The following is a 17,775-nucleotide window of genomic DNA, read 5'->3' as shown; positions in this document are numbered from 1 at the left end:
TATTCCCAATGCAGGAGCTTTTGTCAGACTATCCTTAAGATTAAGGAAAGCCTGCTCTCTTTCCTCTGTGTGTATGACATGATCGGGTTTTGAGGAAGAAATTAAGTCCTGTAAAAGGCAAGGCCAAAATAGAGAAACCTGGGATCCACATTCTGCAGTATCCACACATTCCCAAGAAGGTACGGATTTGCTGCTGTTTGCGCAGCAGTGTCATGTTTTGTATGGCTTGTATTCGATCAGTAGTTAGATGTCGTAACCCCTGGGGTAGGCAATGTCCCAAGTATTTAACTCTGGATTGGCACGGCTGTATTTTGTCCTTAGCAACCTTGTGTCCTGTTTGCGAGAGATGAAGCAACAAAAGTTTAGTATCATTTAAACATGACATAAACGAATCAGAACATAGCAATAAATCATCTATATATTGTATTAGTACAGATCCATTGGCAGGTTGAAAAGATTGTAAACAGTCATGTAAGGCCTGGGAAAAGATACTGGGGCTGTCTATGAAACCTTGGGGCAATTGTGTCCACGTGTATTGTACACCCCTGTATGTAAAGGCAAATAAGTACTGACAGTCAGGATGAAGAGGTACAGAGAAGAAAGTAGAACAGAGATCAATGACAGTGACATGGGTTGCATTTGGTGGGATCTGCATAAGAATGACAGCTGGATTTGGCACTATGGGAAATTGGCTCTCTACCAACTTATTAACCCATCTAAGGTCTTGTACCAGCCTATAACCCCTCCCACCAGCCTTCTTTACTGGAAAAAATGGGACTGTTGGCTATACTTGCTGTACGGACTAAAATTCCCTGCTGTAACAATCACTCAATTATAGGATAAACCCCTAATTCTACCTCTGGTTTTAATGGGTACTGGGGAATTTTTGGAGCTTGCCTACCGCTTTTTAAATTTACCATTACGGGACTTACATTTGCCATTAATTCAGTGTCCTGTCCATCCTTGGTCCAAAGTGAATCTTGAATTTGGGACAACATTTGATTTACCTGAGATGGATTCTCACTTAAACTGGTAGAGTGATACATTATCCTTTTCTGGAGTGTCCAACATATCCCTCACCTTGTGCGCAACTCTCTCTGGGATATCTAAAAATACACCATCAGGGGTACAATATATCTTACATAATAAATCCCTTCCCAGTAGGTTAGTAGGAGCCGCTGCTGCCAGGAGAAAAGAATGTCTGGTATGCAATGTCCCGATAGTGACCACTGTGGATTTTGTTAAAGGATAATGTTGCACTTTACCCATTATGCCCATTACTGGTACTGTCTCGTTGGTTACCTGTAAGTTAACGAGAGATTTGATCACTGACCTGGTCGTCCCTGTGTCTACAAGAAAAGGATATTTAGTACCAGCTACATCAACCATCATTACTGGTTCTTCCCTAGTACTTCCCGTTAACCTGACTATCTGTAGACTACAGGTATGACCTGACCCCTAGCATTGACTCCCACTCTCCAATAAAACATTAACGGCCACAATTGGAGCTGGTGCCTGTTGAACATTTGCTGGTCTCTGTATATATCCCTTATGGGGATATCCAGGTACTTCCTGGTTAGGGGGTCCTACCCTCTTCGCTGTACAGTTCCTACTCACATGTCCTGGTTGGTTGCAATTAAATAGCAGATTCTATGAGGGTGTCTACATTGACTCTCCTCCAGCCAGGCTGTGAGGTCTGAACTTGGGTCTTTAGGTTCTCTTTTAGACCATCCATAAGTACAGTGACAATCATTCCCCTGTGGTGAGTGCTATCTTTAATATCTTCTAACCCAGTGTACTGGGCGATAGCCTGCAGAGTCCGGTTACAATAATCTTCTACAGATTCACTCTATTTCTGTTTTATGGTGAAGATTTTGCTCCAGTTAACTACTACTGGAAAATATATACCCAATTGAGTTACAATACGGGTAATGTTACCTTGGTTCACTTCGTCTGTTAAGGGAACATCTCCATCTAATACGCAATCCGTGATAAATTTTGTCACGTTGGTATTGCGTGGAAGACAAACCCTTAACACCACTCACCAATCTTTATATGTTGGCTCGTGAGAACTACCCAAATTTTTCAAAAATCTTTGACATTTGGCTAATTCCTTTTTGGGATCAGGGAAATCATTCATTATGGAATTTAGCTCCGCTCTTGTCCAAGGACAATGCATTACTACTTCCCTCGTGGGCACTACACCATTCGCATCCGCATTCCCATTCGGAACAGTTATTGTCCGGATGGGATGCAGACCGGCCGCACTGCTACTTTTGACCTTGTTACCTGGCTGGGGATTTAGTCTATTACTGCTATGTATAGGGTTAACAATTTCCTCTACGGGTGCAGTGGATGTTAACACTTCCTGTACTATCACAGATGAAGATGGGGCCACCACTTGTGCTTGTTGTGGTGGAGCATCTAACATGTGTACAGCATGGGAAATGGCAGACATAACAATAGGCTCAATATCCGCATCATGAACATTTTCCTTATGATTACGAAGAGAGGGTACAAATTACTTGTTACATTTTTATGGGGTTTTTTCAACAACTGTACCTGCAACCCCGTCAGCATAGGGCGGCGGTGGGGCGCGTGAACCACTGGCAATACCTTCCACAATGCTACCTTGCTGCACGTGCATGCCATCTCGCGGCTCGCTCGCATTGCAATTTAGTGCTGCAGGTGTACTTTAATGTGCTCGCGACGCTAGTTTGCGTCGCTTGCACACCTTTAAGCTACGCATCCCCTTCATGCTGCCATAATTTTAAACATTCATTATATTTTACCTTTTTCACTCGAGAACGCACCAGACTTATGTGATCTCGGACATTGTTCAATACATCCTTATCAAAGCTACCAATTCTGGGAAACAGTCTAACACTCTTCATCGTCATCTTAAACCATACATCAAAATACCTTATTGCATAAGTACCGTACTTAGTATGCATAATACGGCGTGCCAACCCAAGCGGCGCTTCCATTAGCAGCACATCATTGTCTAACATCTCTACTGTTTGCGTGGCTCCCATCCTGGGAAAACCCCTACGTCTTTCAATAAAGATTTAAACTGGTGAAAGACACTCAAGACACTTTCACTTACCTGTGGACGTATCCACAAACCCTATGGAAGAATATCTAGACGCCTCCACTCACCTATGGAAGAAGTTGCTTCCACGCAGAATCCCTTTTTGACTACCTTTCAACTGCTAGGGGGTAATACTTACCCTTTGTTTTCCAGTTGATTTCGTCCACCCTCTCATCAGATCACAATCACAGTTTAGCCAAAACTATGCTGTTCAATTACAGTGCTCAAATAAGCCTAACCGATTACTGAATACTGTAATCACACTGAGAGCCGAACCCTAACAAAAATAACAACCCATAGACCTGCTTTGTGTATAGTAAACGGCAAGCTGCTACCGAGTCACTAGGCCGCTCCTTACGCCTAGCACTTAAGGGTCCTACGATACCCTTAACATTTAGGAACTGTGTTACACCCTAAACCAACAAATGCTCAATGATACACACTTCTTTTCTGCGCAGAAAAATAAACATTCTCCCAGAGCATGGCAACACTGATCGAGATACATACAACAATGTTAACTATCAATAACACAATGCAATTTCAACGGCTTTGTTCAAAACACGTGGCAGCACTACCGGAAATACGTGTACGCTATTGTGCGACTGGTAGCATACACAATAATGCGACTTCCTCTTTTAAACATACAATTCTATCAACGAGGGAAAACAAATTTTTTCCTTCCTTGTCCCTGGATTCTAATCAGCACTCCATTTACGCAATAACCGGCAGTGCGCTCTCAGCAACAAAATGGTAACAGGTGACGGCTGAATGCGTCTCGTGTTATGGCGCCTCCACCTTTTTTCTGAGAGACAACTGACTGAGTGTTACCATGTATCAGACAGCATGATTACACTGTGAGCCCCCAACTGTTATATCCTTATTAAACCTTGTTACAATCCTGTCTATAAACCTCTAAATATAGATGGCACTAAGTAGCGCTATGACCAGTCGCACACCCCAATAAATGCTCTCAGACTTTGGCACTTGTGGTCCAACGCACAAAAGGTATTATTCAAGAAAAGTACAGATAGTTACACGCTGTGATCTAATCTAATAAGTGCAAATAAATCATACAGACCCAAGGTACAGTTGTTATATACGCACGCGCTCTGGGCCCAGATACCGGCATCAGCATTAGAAACCTCCGTCAAAAGCACAGCAAGAAGACTCAAGACTGGGGTAAGAGAGCGCACTTATATACTCTTTCAGGAATTGGCAATACAATGGACATGAGCTGGTATTGTTTCATTGGTTCTTCTTCTTTGGTCTTCTGTTACGGCATAGTTCATTTGTCTGTTTGTACTTGAGAAGTTCAGCCTCCCAGTGGCTCTTTGTGTACTTTTTCCTGCCGCATAACTAAGCAATGAACACTTCATACATTGTACATTCCATCACCTAATTCCCTATAGTGCATAACGTGCAGATGCTTGTAACGATATCCCCACCGATAGTACCGGAGATCTGCAAATACACAGCGGATCAGAATGGCACCAAACATGATCTACTTATTTTCTACTAAACCATAAATATCATATAACATGCACTTCACATCATTGCAAATATAAATAACACTTTGGTAAATAACCTTTATTAATGCGGAACCTTTTTTTTAATGTAATTGTGTAATATGTGAGCATTAGGAATATGAGGAAAGGACGCTAGTTAGCACTGTGCGGGTATGCGTTCGTGTGTATGAAATAGCAACTGTATAATATATATATATATACACATACAGTCAGGTCCATAAATATTGGGACATTGACAGAATTTTCAGATTTTGGCCTCTATTCACCACCACAATGGTTTTGAAATGAAACAAACAAGATGTGATTTACCTGCAGACTTTCAGATTTAATTTGAGGGTAATTACATCCAAATCAGGTGAACGGTGTAGGAATTACAACGGTTTCTATATGTGCCTCCCACTTTTTAAGGGGCCAAAAGTAATGGGACTATCAACTCAAAAGCTATTTCATGGACAGGTGTGGTCTATTCCCTCGTTATTTCATTATCAATTAAGCAGGTAAAAGGTCTGGAGTTGATTCTAGGTGTGACATTTGCATTTGGAATCAGTTGCTGTCGACTCTCAATATGAGATCCAAAGAGCTGTCACTATCAGTGAAGCAAGCCATCATTAGGCTGAAAAATCAAAACAAACCCATCAGAGAGATAGCAAAAACATTAGGTGTTGCCAAATCAACTGTTTGGAACATTCTTAAAAAGAAAGAACGCACCGGAGAGCTCAGCAACACCAAAAGACCCGGAAGACCACGGAAAACAACTGTGGTGGATGACAGAAGAATTATTTCCCTGGTGAAGAAAAACCACTTCACAACAGTTGGCCAAATCAAGAACACTCTCCAAGAGGTAGGTGTATATGTGTCAAAGTCAACAATCAAGAGAAGACTTCACAAGAGTGAATATAGAGGGTTCACCACAAGATGCAAACCATTGGTGAGCTACAAAAACAGGAAGACCAGATTAGGGTTTGCCAAACAACATCTAAAAAAGCCGTTACAGTTCTGGAACAACATCCTATGGACAGATGAGACAAAGATCAACTTGTACCAGAATGATGGGAAGAGAAGAGAAGAAAAGGAACTGCTCATGATCCAAAACATACCACCTCATCAGTGAAGCATGGTGGTAGCTGCCAATGGAACTGGTTCCCTTGTATTTATTGATGATGTGACTGCTGACAAAAGCAGCAGAATGAATTCTGAAGTGTTTCGGGCAATATTATATGCTCATATTCAGTCAAATGCTTCAGAACGCATTGGACGGCGCTTCACAGTGCAGATGGACAATGACCCGAAGCATACTGCAAAAGCAACCAAAGAGTTTTTTAAGGCTAAAAAGTGGAATGTTATGCAATGGCCAAGTCAATCCCCTGACCTGAATCAGATTGAGCATGCATTTCACCTGATGAAGACAAAACTGAAGGGAAAATGCCCCAAGAACAAGCAGGAACTGAAGACATTTGCAGTAGAGGCCTGGCAGAGCATCACCAGGGATGAAACCCAGCGTCTGGTGATGTCTATGCGTTCCAGACTTCAGGCTGTAATTGCCTGCAAAGGATTTGCAACAAAGTATTAAAAAGTGAAAGTTAGATTTAGGATTGTTTAGTTTGTCCCATTACTTTTGGCCCCTTAAAAAGTGGGAGGCACATATAGAAACCGTTGTAATTCCTACACCGTTCACCTGATTTGGATGTAATTACCCTCAAATTAAATCTGAAAGTCTGCAGTTAAATCACATCTTGTTTGTTTCATTTCAAAGCCATTGTGGTGGTGAATAGAGGACAAAATATGAAAATTCTGTCAATGTCCCAATATTTATGGACCTGACTGTATGTATATATATATATATATATATATTTATATTATATCTCTCTATGAATTTCTTGGTTGTGACATCATTTGTCTGAATTTACAAAAATGAAAGGCAATGGGGTTTACACAGACGATCAAACGATGTCTAATGAAATCACAAAGGCAAGGCTAATTCGTTTTTAAGCCTCAGACATATGGTTTATTTAGCTTAAACCACATCAGATACTAACAGCCTACAATGGCTATCGATAGCTTAAATGCCTAACAATGGTTTCCTAATTCTCTGTCTGAGTATATCAATGTCTGTATTGTGGTTCCGTTTTCATAGGCATACTGTTCTATCATAGGCTCACTGTATCTTTCTTTATTCTTCAATCACTTGTCACAGACAAATCCACAAAACGCGTCTTGTCAACCCTGAATGTTTAATGTAAGGATTTTATCTTAGTTATAGCTAAAAATGGCATTTTGCAACTGGTTGTAAAATGGCGTCTAGTTTGCCATTCGCAAGATGGCGTCATGCAGATTCCGATTGTAAACAGATTCTGTCTTAGCCAATTATCTGGCTTCGACAGACCGATGACCGATGGTGGTGAGGTGACTAAGGACACACAAAGCAAGCGTCTATTGATGCTGCAAGAGCGCGTCTCAGTCTCTGCACATTACAATGCACAGATGAACACAGGGAAGGACTTTGTAGCGGTATTTGCATACAAGCGCAGACAGGAGACCGCAAAATAGTCGCCGCTGCAGGTACTTCTGTGTCCACCTCAGAAGCAGACCCTCATTTGTTTGGATGTCCTATAAACTTTGGTGTCCTGGCTGGTCGGCTTGGTGCGCCTCCTGGTTGGCCGGCTTGGTGCGCCTCCTGGCTGGCCGGCTTGGTGCGCCTCCTGGCTGGCCGGCTTGGTGCGCCTCCTGGCTGGCCGGCTTGGTATGTGTCCTGGTTGGTTGGCTTGGTGGATGTCCTGGTTGGCCGGCTTGGTGGGTGTCCTGGTTGGCTGGCTTGGTGGGTGTCCTGGTTGGCCGTCTTCGTATGTGTCCTGGTTGGCCGGCTTGGTGCGCCTCCTGGTTGGCCAACTTGATATGTGTCCTGGTTGGCCGGCTTGGTGGGTGTCCTGGTTGGCCGGCTAGGTGCACCTCCTGGCAGCTGGCCCTGGTTCCTGTATGAATACACTCACTTTAGTCTCTTTGATTTGTTGGAGATTTCACTTTTGTCTTAAAAAAGGTCAAAATACTAAATATAATGTTTTGCTATTCAGTAGTTGCAGAGCTCTGCACTATGGCCCTGATTCAGATCCGCTCACTGGCAGCTCGCAGGGACTGTAGGCGTTTTATTTTCTTTTCTTGCTCCTCATGAGAAGGTCTGTATTTAAAGTAGAGATGCGAACCCACCAGAATTTAGCAGAACCGAGTCGGATCCAAGCAGGCTCGGATGTTCCCTCCTTACTCGGATCTCTCAAATCGAGACAAAACCATAGAGACAAAATCTTGCGGATCGCGAGTTTTTGTCTCTATGATCAATGTAGTATATATATATATATAGTAAAAAAAAAATCAATCAAAGTGTCTTTTATATTTTTCTGTGTGTGTGCGTGCGTGCGTGCTAGGCTTAACCACAGTACCACACAAGATCCAGCCAGCAACGCAAGTTGCAAGTTAGTGCTGCCCGACTCCAGTCGTGATCAATCTGTGCTCTGGGCATAAAAAATGTTAAAATCAAGTGTCTTTTTTTCTAATAATGGTCTGTGTGTCTGTGCGTGTTAGGCTTAGCCGCACAAGATCTAGCAAGTTGGCAACGCAACCTAGGGCTGCCCGACTCCAGTCGTCATCAATCTGTGCTCTGGGCCCAAGTTCTGGACTCGAAAAAAAAAAAAAGAAGTGTCTTTTGTATATTTTTTTCTGTGTGATCACGACTGCACGTGTGTGAATTTTGTAACCGCACCTTGGCTACACTATTGGTGCTTGTGACACTGCTTCATGACCGCAGAAAATATGGAGGGCTCTCACATGACAGGAGAGCAAGGCCAAGAACCACATGTTGTAGCTGCCAGCAGCAGCCATCATGATAAAGCAAGGCCGTAAACTTCCTTGTCCTCTATGAAGGCCCATGCCTTCAATCAAATCAATATTGTGAGCTGTGAGGTAACCAAAATTGACTGGAAACGAGTGAGAATTAAATGTTGTTGAGGTTATTAATACTGTAGGAACAAAAAAAGGCACATTTTATGTGATTTTAGCTGTTTTTCTTTATTTTTTAAGAAAAAAAATCCAGAACCAGATCCAAAACTAAAACACGAAAACAAAACACCAAAGGAAAAAAATCCAAAACCAGATTAAGATCCAAAACCATCCACATCCAAAACCAAAACACGAGGGTCGGCGCACATCTCTAATTTAAAGTCACAGTGTGAACAAAAACTTAAAAAAGTTATCAATGTTTTCCATCCCCATAATTCACTTCCTTTCATCGGCAATAGAGACCTCCTTATTCCCCTTGCTGGGGCAATTATTGGCATGTAAGACAGAGGTATTGAAGTTAAAGTGCTTAGAATCTTTCATCCGTAGAGCCGCAGTCATTGTTGGTGGATCTGGTGGGTCTTGGGCGTCGGTAAAAGTATTAAAGAAGGTCAGATTTTCCCTTATGCTTTGGTCAAATATGGAGATGACCGAGTTAAACATGTACTGCGTTGGTATTAAGTGAGCCGCGGGCGGCTGATTCACAAAACATAAGGCGTCCACATAGTTGAGGTCCATATTGAAAAAGAACTCTCGTATCAGCTGTATAATCGTCTTATACGCTGTGTCTCCAAATCCGTTCGTGTCGATGAGTCCTGGATATGGTTAATATTCTCGCCATGGTTCTATCATTAGTTTCAGTCTGTAATCGTATTTCCACTCCACTCTAATGATGTAGTTAATGATGGCATTAATCAGGGCTGTTTCACCAGATCCGGACTCACCAATCATCATTATGACTTTGCCATTCTTTTGTGGATCTGCAGTTCTGAACTCCAATTTATGGTCACTGTGGACATAGTTTAGCTTCATTCTATAAATGGTCAGTGGCCCCACGCTCTCTTCCTCTTCATACAGGAACGGTCTCATCTTCATCATTAAAAATTTGCCAGCAGTTATTGCAGAGTACGAGGCCTTATACTGTATATATATCATAGTTACGGAGCTATATATCAATGAGCTCCAATGGTTTCTCTCTACATATCACATTGGTGGAGGGAGAGGAGGCTGGGCCTGACTACAGTACTGTACACTATAGAGGACTCTAAGGGCTCTATTTACTACAATCCGCATATTGAATGCGGATTGTAGTGTGATATTACCGAATGAATTCTCATTGCGAATTGAGGCAATATCACAGGGATTTACTATAAATCCCTGGCAGGGACAGAGCTTGCGATAAAGCTCTGTCCCTGCGGATCCCATCCGCACTCTAGTCGCGGTATTTTCGGAAAAAATACCGCGACTAAGAGTCCGCGCATGCGCCGACCCACCGTCGCTGCTACCCCCACCGACGCTAAGCCCTGTCCCAGGCGCGAAGCCCCGCCCCCGCTATCGCGGACCCCTGCGACCCCCCCCCTCCCTTCATTACTCTTACCCGCATCCTCCAGGCCTCCGGGGATCTTCTCCGGCCTTCCCGATCAGGTGATCTCCCATACTGCACTGGGGCCCGATCACCTGATGACCAAGCAGCAGTGCACTATGGGAGACCAGCTGACCGGAGAGGAGCCATCACCGGAGGCCCGATCACCGGTCCCTGGATTCAGGTAAGTAAAAAAAAAAAAAAAATTTTCTTTTTTTTTTTTCTTTTTTTTACAGCAATCAACTTGCGGTCTGCTTAGACCACACAGCTGATCACTGGGGCCGGCTCCCGCCTCTGCTCTCCCCGTTAGAGCAGAGTGGGAGCCCGGTAACCGGGGGAGACCCTGGATAACGCCACCTCCAGGTGACGTTATTATCACAGGGCTTCCCCCGATGTTTTTTTACAATTTATTTTTAGTAACTCTGGTCGGATCACATTTCCCATTACAATTATGGGAAATGCGATCTGCTTTACTAAAAATAAGTGATAATTAGGGGTTGGAGTAGAATTTTGCTAATTCTACTCCAATTGCCCTGTAATAACTACAGGTGAAACTAAAATAATGTGAAAAGGGTGTGACAACACAAAGCAGCCTTTATCACTTTATTTTAGTAAAAATAATGTGAATAAATAGAACCCCAAGACCTGTAATATGGAGGCTGTTCAGTGTGATAAATAGGTGCACAGTCCAATAAAACATGTCTATAGGTGTCATCAGTAGGTTAATGATATCATATCCACATAAGCATATACAGTAAGTTTTAGAACCTGTGTAGATGCCCATTGAGGTTTAAAGAGGAGATTGTATTCATGCAGAAATAACTAGAGCCTATACACTTACTTAACACCAATAGACTGGGGCCATACAAGCAAATATTCACATGTGTAATACCCTGCTATGGGGTCTATTTACTAAAGGGAGGCTGCAGGCAGAGAAAATCCCTCTATTACATACTGAGATGCGCTATGTACAGGGATTAGCTCGGCCTTTAGCTTTTCTAATCTCTTATTTTCCCATAGTAAATAGACCCCCTGTGTGAGGTATTTCTTCTGACACTGTACAGCGCATGTGTATGTCATTACACAGACAGACCACAATGCCGAGCAGCCTCTGCAACTGCTTAGGAGGTCACATAAGCAGTGTCAGGTGGTCAAACAAATGACAGTTGGAGGCGAGCGGCAGTTGGTAAGTGCAAAGCTATGCTGTGAGGAGGCGCGCTGAGAGCGGCCATTCCAAGGCGCCTACAGGCAGAATCTGAGCATTAAAAGGGCCCCTGGACACGTCTGACAGGTGGCAGCTGATCGTCCAGCATGAGAAAGATGGCATACTGCCAGAGGTACACTAAGCACTGATATATCTGCAGAGGAGGGGGCTGATCACAGCACCTGAGGAGAAGACAGGAGTGTAACCAGCAGCTCTCACCTGGGACAGGTCTGTGATGTCTCACACACACCTCTGCACCGCAGACTATCACTCCTCTCACCACAGAGCTAGTATACTGCCAGAGGTACACTAAGCACTGATATATCTGCAGGGGAGGGGGCTGATCACAGCACCTGAGGTGAAGACAGGAGTGTAACCAGCAGCTCTCACCTGGGACTGGTCTGTGATGTCTCAAACACACCTCTGCACTGCAGACTATCACTCCTCTCACCACAGAGCACGTATACTCCCATATAATACACTAAGCACTGATATATCTGCAGGGGAGGGGGCTGATCACAGCACCTGAGGAGAAGACAGGAGTGTAACCAGCAGCTCTCACCTGGGACAGGTCTGTGATGTCTCAAACACACCTCTGCACTACAGACTATCACTCCTCTCACCACAGAGCACGTATACTCCCATATAGTACACTAAGCACTGATATATCTGCAGGGGAGGGGGCTGATCACAGCACCTGAGGAGAAGACAGGAGTGTAAGCGGCAGCTCTCACCTGGGACAGGTCTGTGATGTCTCAAACACACCTCTGCACTGCAGACTATCACTCCTCTCACCACAGAGCTAGTATACTGCCAGAGGTACACTAAGCACTGATATATCTGCAGAGGAGGGGGCTGATCACAGCACCTGAGGAGAAGACAGGAGTGTAACCAGCAGCTCTCACCTTGGATAGGTCTGTGATGCCTCACACACACCTCTGCACTGCAGACTATCACTCCTCTCACCACAGAGCTAGTATACTGCCAGAGGTACACTAAGCACTGATATATCTGCAGGGGAGGGGGCTGATCACAGCACCTGAGGAGAAGACAGGAGTGTAACCAGCAGCTCTCACCTGGGACTGGTCTGTGATGCCTCACACACACCTCTGCACTGCAGACTATCACTCCTCTCACCACAGAGCTAGTATACTGCCAGAGGTACACTAAGCACTGATATATCTGCAGGGGAGGGGTCTGATCACAGCACCTGAGGAGAAGACAGGAGTGTAACCAGCAGCTCTCACCTGGGACAGGTCTGTGATGTCTCACACACACCTCTGCACCGCAGACTATCACTCCTCTCACCACAGAGCTAGTATACTGCCATATAATACACTAAGCACTGATATATCTGCAGGGGAGGGGGCTGATCACAGCACCTGAGGAGAAGACAGGAGTGTAACCAGCAGCTCTCACCTGGGACAGGTCTGTGATGTCTCACACACACCTCTGCACCGCAGACTATCACTCCTCTCACCACAGAGCACGTATACTCCCATATAGTACACTAAGCACTGATATATCTGCAGGGGAGGGGGCTGATCACAGCACCTGAGGAGAAGACAGGAGTGTAACCAGCAGCTCTCACCTGGGACAGGTCTGTGATGCCTCACACACACCTCTGCACTGCAGACTATCACTCCTCTCACCACAGAGCTAGTATACTGCCATATAATACACTAAGCACTGATATATCTGCAGGGGAGGGGGCTGATCACAGCACCTGAGAAGACAGGAGTGTAACCAGCAGCTCTCACCTGGGACAGGTCTGTGATGTCTCAAACACACCTCTGCACTGCAGACTATCACTCCTCTCACCACAGAGCTAGTATACTGCCAGAGGTACACTAAGCACTGATATATCTGCAGGGGAGGGGGCTGATCACAGCACCTGAGGAGAAGACAGGAGTGTAACCAGCAGCTCTCACCTTGGATAGGTCTGTGATGCCTCACACACACCTCTGCACTGCAGACTATCACTCCTCTCACCACAGAGCTAGTATACTGCCAGAGGTACACTAAGCACTGATATATCTGCAGGGGAGGGGGCTGATCACAGCACCTGAGGAGAAGACAGGAGTGTAACCAGCAGCTCTCACCTGGGACAGGTCTGTGATGTCTCACACACACCTCTGCACTGCAGACTATCACTCCTCTCACCACAGAGCTAGTATACTGCCATATAATACACTAAGCACTGATATATCTGCAGGGGAGGGGGCTGATCACAGCACCTGAGGAGAAGACAGGAGTGTAACCAGCAGCTCTCACCTGGGACAGGTCTGTGATGTCTCACACACACCTCTGCACCGCAGACTATCACTCCTCTCACCACAGAGCTAGTATACTGCCAGAGGTACACTAAGCACTGATATATCTGTAGGGGAGGGGGCTGATCACAGCACCTGAGGAGAAGACAGGAGTGTAACCAGCAGCTCTCACCTGGGACAGGTCTGTGATGTCTCACACACACCTCTGCACCGCAGACTATCACTCCTCTCACCACAGAGCACGTATACTCCCATATAGTACACTAAGCACTGATATATCTGCAGGGGAGGGGGCTGATCACAGCACCTGAGGAGAAGACAGGAGTGTAACCAGCAGCTCTCACCTGGGACAGGTCTGTGATGTCTCACACACACCTCTGCACTGCAGACTATCACTCCTCTCACCACAGAGCTAGTATACTGCCATATAATACACTAAGCACTGATATATCTGCAGGGGAGGGGGCTGATCACAGCACCTGAGGAGAAGACAGGAGTGTAACCAGCAGCTCTCACCTGGGACAGGTCTGTGATGTCTCACACACACCTCTGCACTACAGACTATCACTCCTCTCACCACAGAGCTAGTATACTGCCAGAGGTACACTAAGCACTGATATATCTGTAGGGGAGGGGGCTGATCACAGCACCTGAGGAGAAGACAGGAGTGTAACCAGCAGCTCTCACCTTCGATAGGTCTGTGATGCCTCACACACACCTCTGCACTGCAGACTATCACTCCTCTCACCACAGAGCTAGTATACTGCCAGAGGTACACTAAGCACTGATATATCTGTAGGGGAGGGGGCTGATCACAGCACCTGAGGAGAAGACAGGAGTGTAACCAGCAGCTCTCACCTGGGACAGGTCTGTGATGTCTCACACACACCTCTGCACCGCAGACTATCACTCCTCTCACCACAGAGCACGTATACTCCCATATAGTACACTAAGCACTGATATATCTGCAGGGGAGGGGGCTGATCACAGCACCTGAGGAGAAGACAGGAGTGTAACCAGCAGCTCTCACCTGGGACTGGTCTGTGATGCCTCACACACACCTCTGCACTGCAGACTATCACTCCTCTCACCACAGAGCTAGTATACTCCCATATAGTACACTAAGCACTGATATATCTGCAGGGGAGGGGGCTGATCACAGCACCTGAGGAGAAGACAGGAGTGTAACCAGCAGCTCTCACCTGGGACTGGTCTGTGATGTCTCACACACACCTCTGCACTGCAGACTATCACTCCTCTCACCACAGAGCACGTATACTCCCATATAGTACACTAAGCACTGATATATCTGCAGGGGAGGGGGCTGATCACAGCACCTGAGGAGAAGACAGGAGTGTAACCAGCAGCTCTCACCTGGGACTGGTCTGTGATGCCTCACACACACCTCTGCACTGCAGACTATCACTCCTCTCACCACAGAGCTAGTATACTGCCATATAATACACTAAGCACTGATATATCTGCAGGGGAGGGGGCTGATCACAGCACCTGAGGAGAAGACAGGAGTGTAACCAGCAGCTCTCACCTGGGACAGGTCTGTGATGTCTCAAACACACCTCTGCACTGCAGACTATCACTCCTCTCACCACAGAGCTAGTATACTGCCAGAGGTACACTAAGCACTGACATATCTGCAGGGGAGGGGGCTGATCACAGCACCTGAGGAGAAGACAGGAGTGTAACCAGCAGCTCTCACCTTGGATAGGTCTGTGATGCCTCACACACACCTCTGCACTGCAGACTATCACTCCTCTCACCACAGAGCTAGTATACTGCCAGAGGTACACTAAGCACTGATATATCTGCAGGGGAGGGGGCTGATCACAGCACCTGAGGAGAAGACAGGAGTGTAACCAGCAGCTCTCACCTGGGACAGGTCTGTGATGTCTCACACACACCTCTGCACTACAGACTATCACTCCTCTCACCACAGAGCACGTATACTCCCATATAGTACACTAAGCACTGATATATCTGCAGGGGAGGGGGCTGATCACAGCACCTGAGGAGAAGACAGGAGTGTAACCAGCAGCTCTCACCTGGGACAGGTCTGTGATGTCTCACACACACCTCTGCACTGCAGACTATCACTCCTCTCACCACAGAGCTAGTATACTGCCAGAAGTACACTAAGCACTGATATATCTGTAGGGGAGGGGTCTGATCACAGCACCTGAGGAGAAGACAGGAGTGTAACCAGCAGCTCTCACCTGGGACAGGTCTGTGATGTCTCACACACACCTCTGCACTGCAGACTATCACTCCTCTCACCACAGAGCTAGTATACTGCCAGAGGTACACTAAGCACTGATATATCTGCAGGGGAGGGGGCTGATCACAGCACCTGAGGAGAAGACAGGAGTGTAACCAGCAGCTCTCACCTTGGATAGGTCTGTGATGCCTCACACACACCTCTGCACTGCAGACTATCACTCCTCTCACCACAGAGCACGTATACTCCCATATAGTACACTAAGCACTGATATATCTGCAGGGGAGGGGGCTGATCACAGCACCTGAGGTGAAGACAGGAGTGTAACCAGCAGCTCTCACCTGGGACTGGTCTGTGATGTCTCAAACACACCTCTGCACTGCAGACTATCACTCCTCTCACCACAGAGCACGTATACTCCCATATAATACACTAAGCACTGATATATCTGCAGGGGAGGGGGCTGATCACAGCACCTGAGGAGAAGACAGGAGTGTAACCAGCAGCTCTCACCTGGGACAGGTCTGTGATGTCTCAAACACACCTCTGCACTACAGACTATCACTCCTCTCACCACAGAGCACGTATACTCCCATATAGTACACTAAGCACTGATATATCTGCAGGGGAGGGGGCTGATCACAGCACCTGAGGAGAAGACAGGAGTGTAAGCGGCAGCTCTCACCTGGGACAGGTCTGTGATGTCTCAAACACACCTCTGCACTGCAGACTATCACTCCTCTCACCACAGAGCTAGTATACTGCCAGAGGTACACTAAGCACTGATATATCTGCAGAGGAGGGGGCTGATCACAGCACCTGAGGAGAAGACAGGAGTGTAACCAGCAGCTCTCACCTTGGATAGGTCTGTGATGCCTCACACACACCTCTGCACTGCAGACTATCACTCCTCTCACCACAGAGCTAGTATACTGCCAGAGGTACACTAAGCACTGATATATCTGCAGGGGAGGGGGCTGATCACAGCACCTGAGGAGAAGACAGGAGTGTAACCAGCAGCTCTCACCTGGGACTGGTCTGTGATGCCTCATACACACCTCTGCACTGCAGACTATCACTCCTCTCACCACAGAGCTAGTATACTGCCAGAGGTACACTAAGCACTGATATATCTGTAGGGGAGGGGTCTGATCACAGCACCTGAGGAGAAGACAGGAGTGTAACCAGCAGCTCTCACCTGGGACAGGTCTGTGATGTCTCACACACACCTCTGCACCGCAGACTATCACTCCTCTCACCACAGAGCTAGTATACTGCCATATAATACACTAAGCACTGATATATCTGCAGGGGAGGGGGCTGATCACAGCACCTGAGGAGAAGACAGGAGTGTAACCAGCAGCTCTCACCTGGGACAGGTCTGTGATGTCTCACACACACCTCTGCACCGCAGACTATCACTCCTCTCACCACAGAGCACGTATACTCCCATATAGTACACTAAGCACTGATATATCTGCAGGGGAGGGGGCTGATCACAGCACCTGAGGAGAAGACAGGAGTGTAACCAGCAGCTCTCACCTGGGACAGGTCTGTGATGCCTCACACACACCTCTGCACTGCAGACTATCACTCCTCTCACCACAGAGCTAGTATACTGCCATATAATACACTAAGCACTGATATATCTGCAGGGGAGGGGGCTGATCACAGCACCTGAGGAGAAGACAGGAGTGTAATCAGCAGCTCTCACCTGGGACAGGTCTGTGATGCCTCACACACACCTCTGCACTGCAGACTATCACTCCTCTCACCACAGAGCACGTATACTCCCATATAGTACACTAAGCACTGATATATCTGCAGGGGAGGGGGCTGATCACAGCACCTGAGGAGAAGACAGGAGTGTAAGCGGCAGCTCTCACCTGGGACAGGTCTGTGATGTCTCAAACACACCTCTGCACTGCAGACTATCACTCCTCTCACCACAGAGCTAGTATACTGCCAGAGGTACACTAAGCACTGATATATCTGCAGGGGAGGGGGCTGATCACAGCACCTGAGGAGAAGACAGGAGTGT

The 17,775-nt window shown here is 46.4% G+C and overlaps 1 pseudogene; it reads right to left on the bottom strand.

Moving 5' to 3' along the window:
• Positions 1 to 8,826: 8,826 nt before the first annotated feature.
• Positions 8,827 to 9,597, bottom strand: LOC148443337 (uncharacterized; annotated as a pseudogene).
• Between the last annotated feature and the right edge of the window lie 8,178 nt (positions 9,598 to 17,775).

Source organism: Taudactylus pleione, unplaced genomic scaffold (genome assembly GCF_031769625.1).
Source record: "Taudactylus pleione unplaced genomic scaffold, aTauple2 ptg001297l, whole genome shotgun sequence".
In the NCBI taxonomy this organism is placed as follows: domain Eukaryota; kingdom Metazoa; phylum Chordata; class Amphibia; order Anura; family Myobatrachidae; genus Taudactylus; species Taudactylus pleione.
Note: the sequence above shows the minus strand (reverse complement) of the source record. Positions and strands in the feature narration are given on the sequence as shown.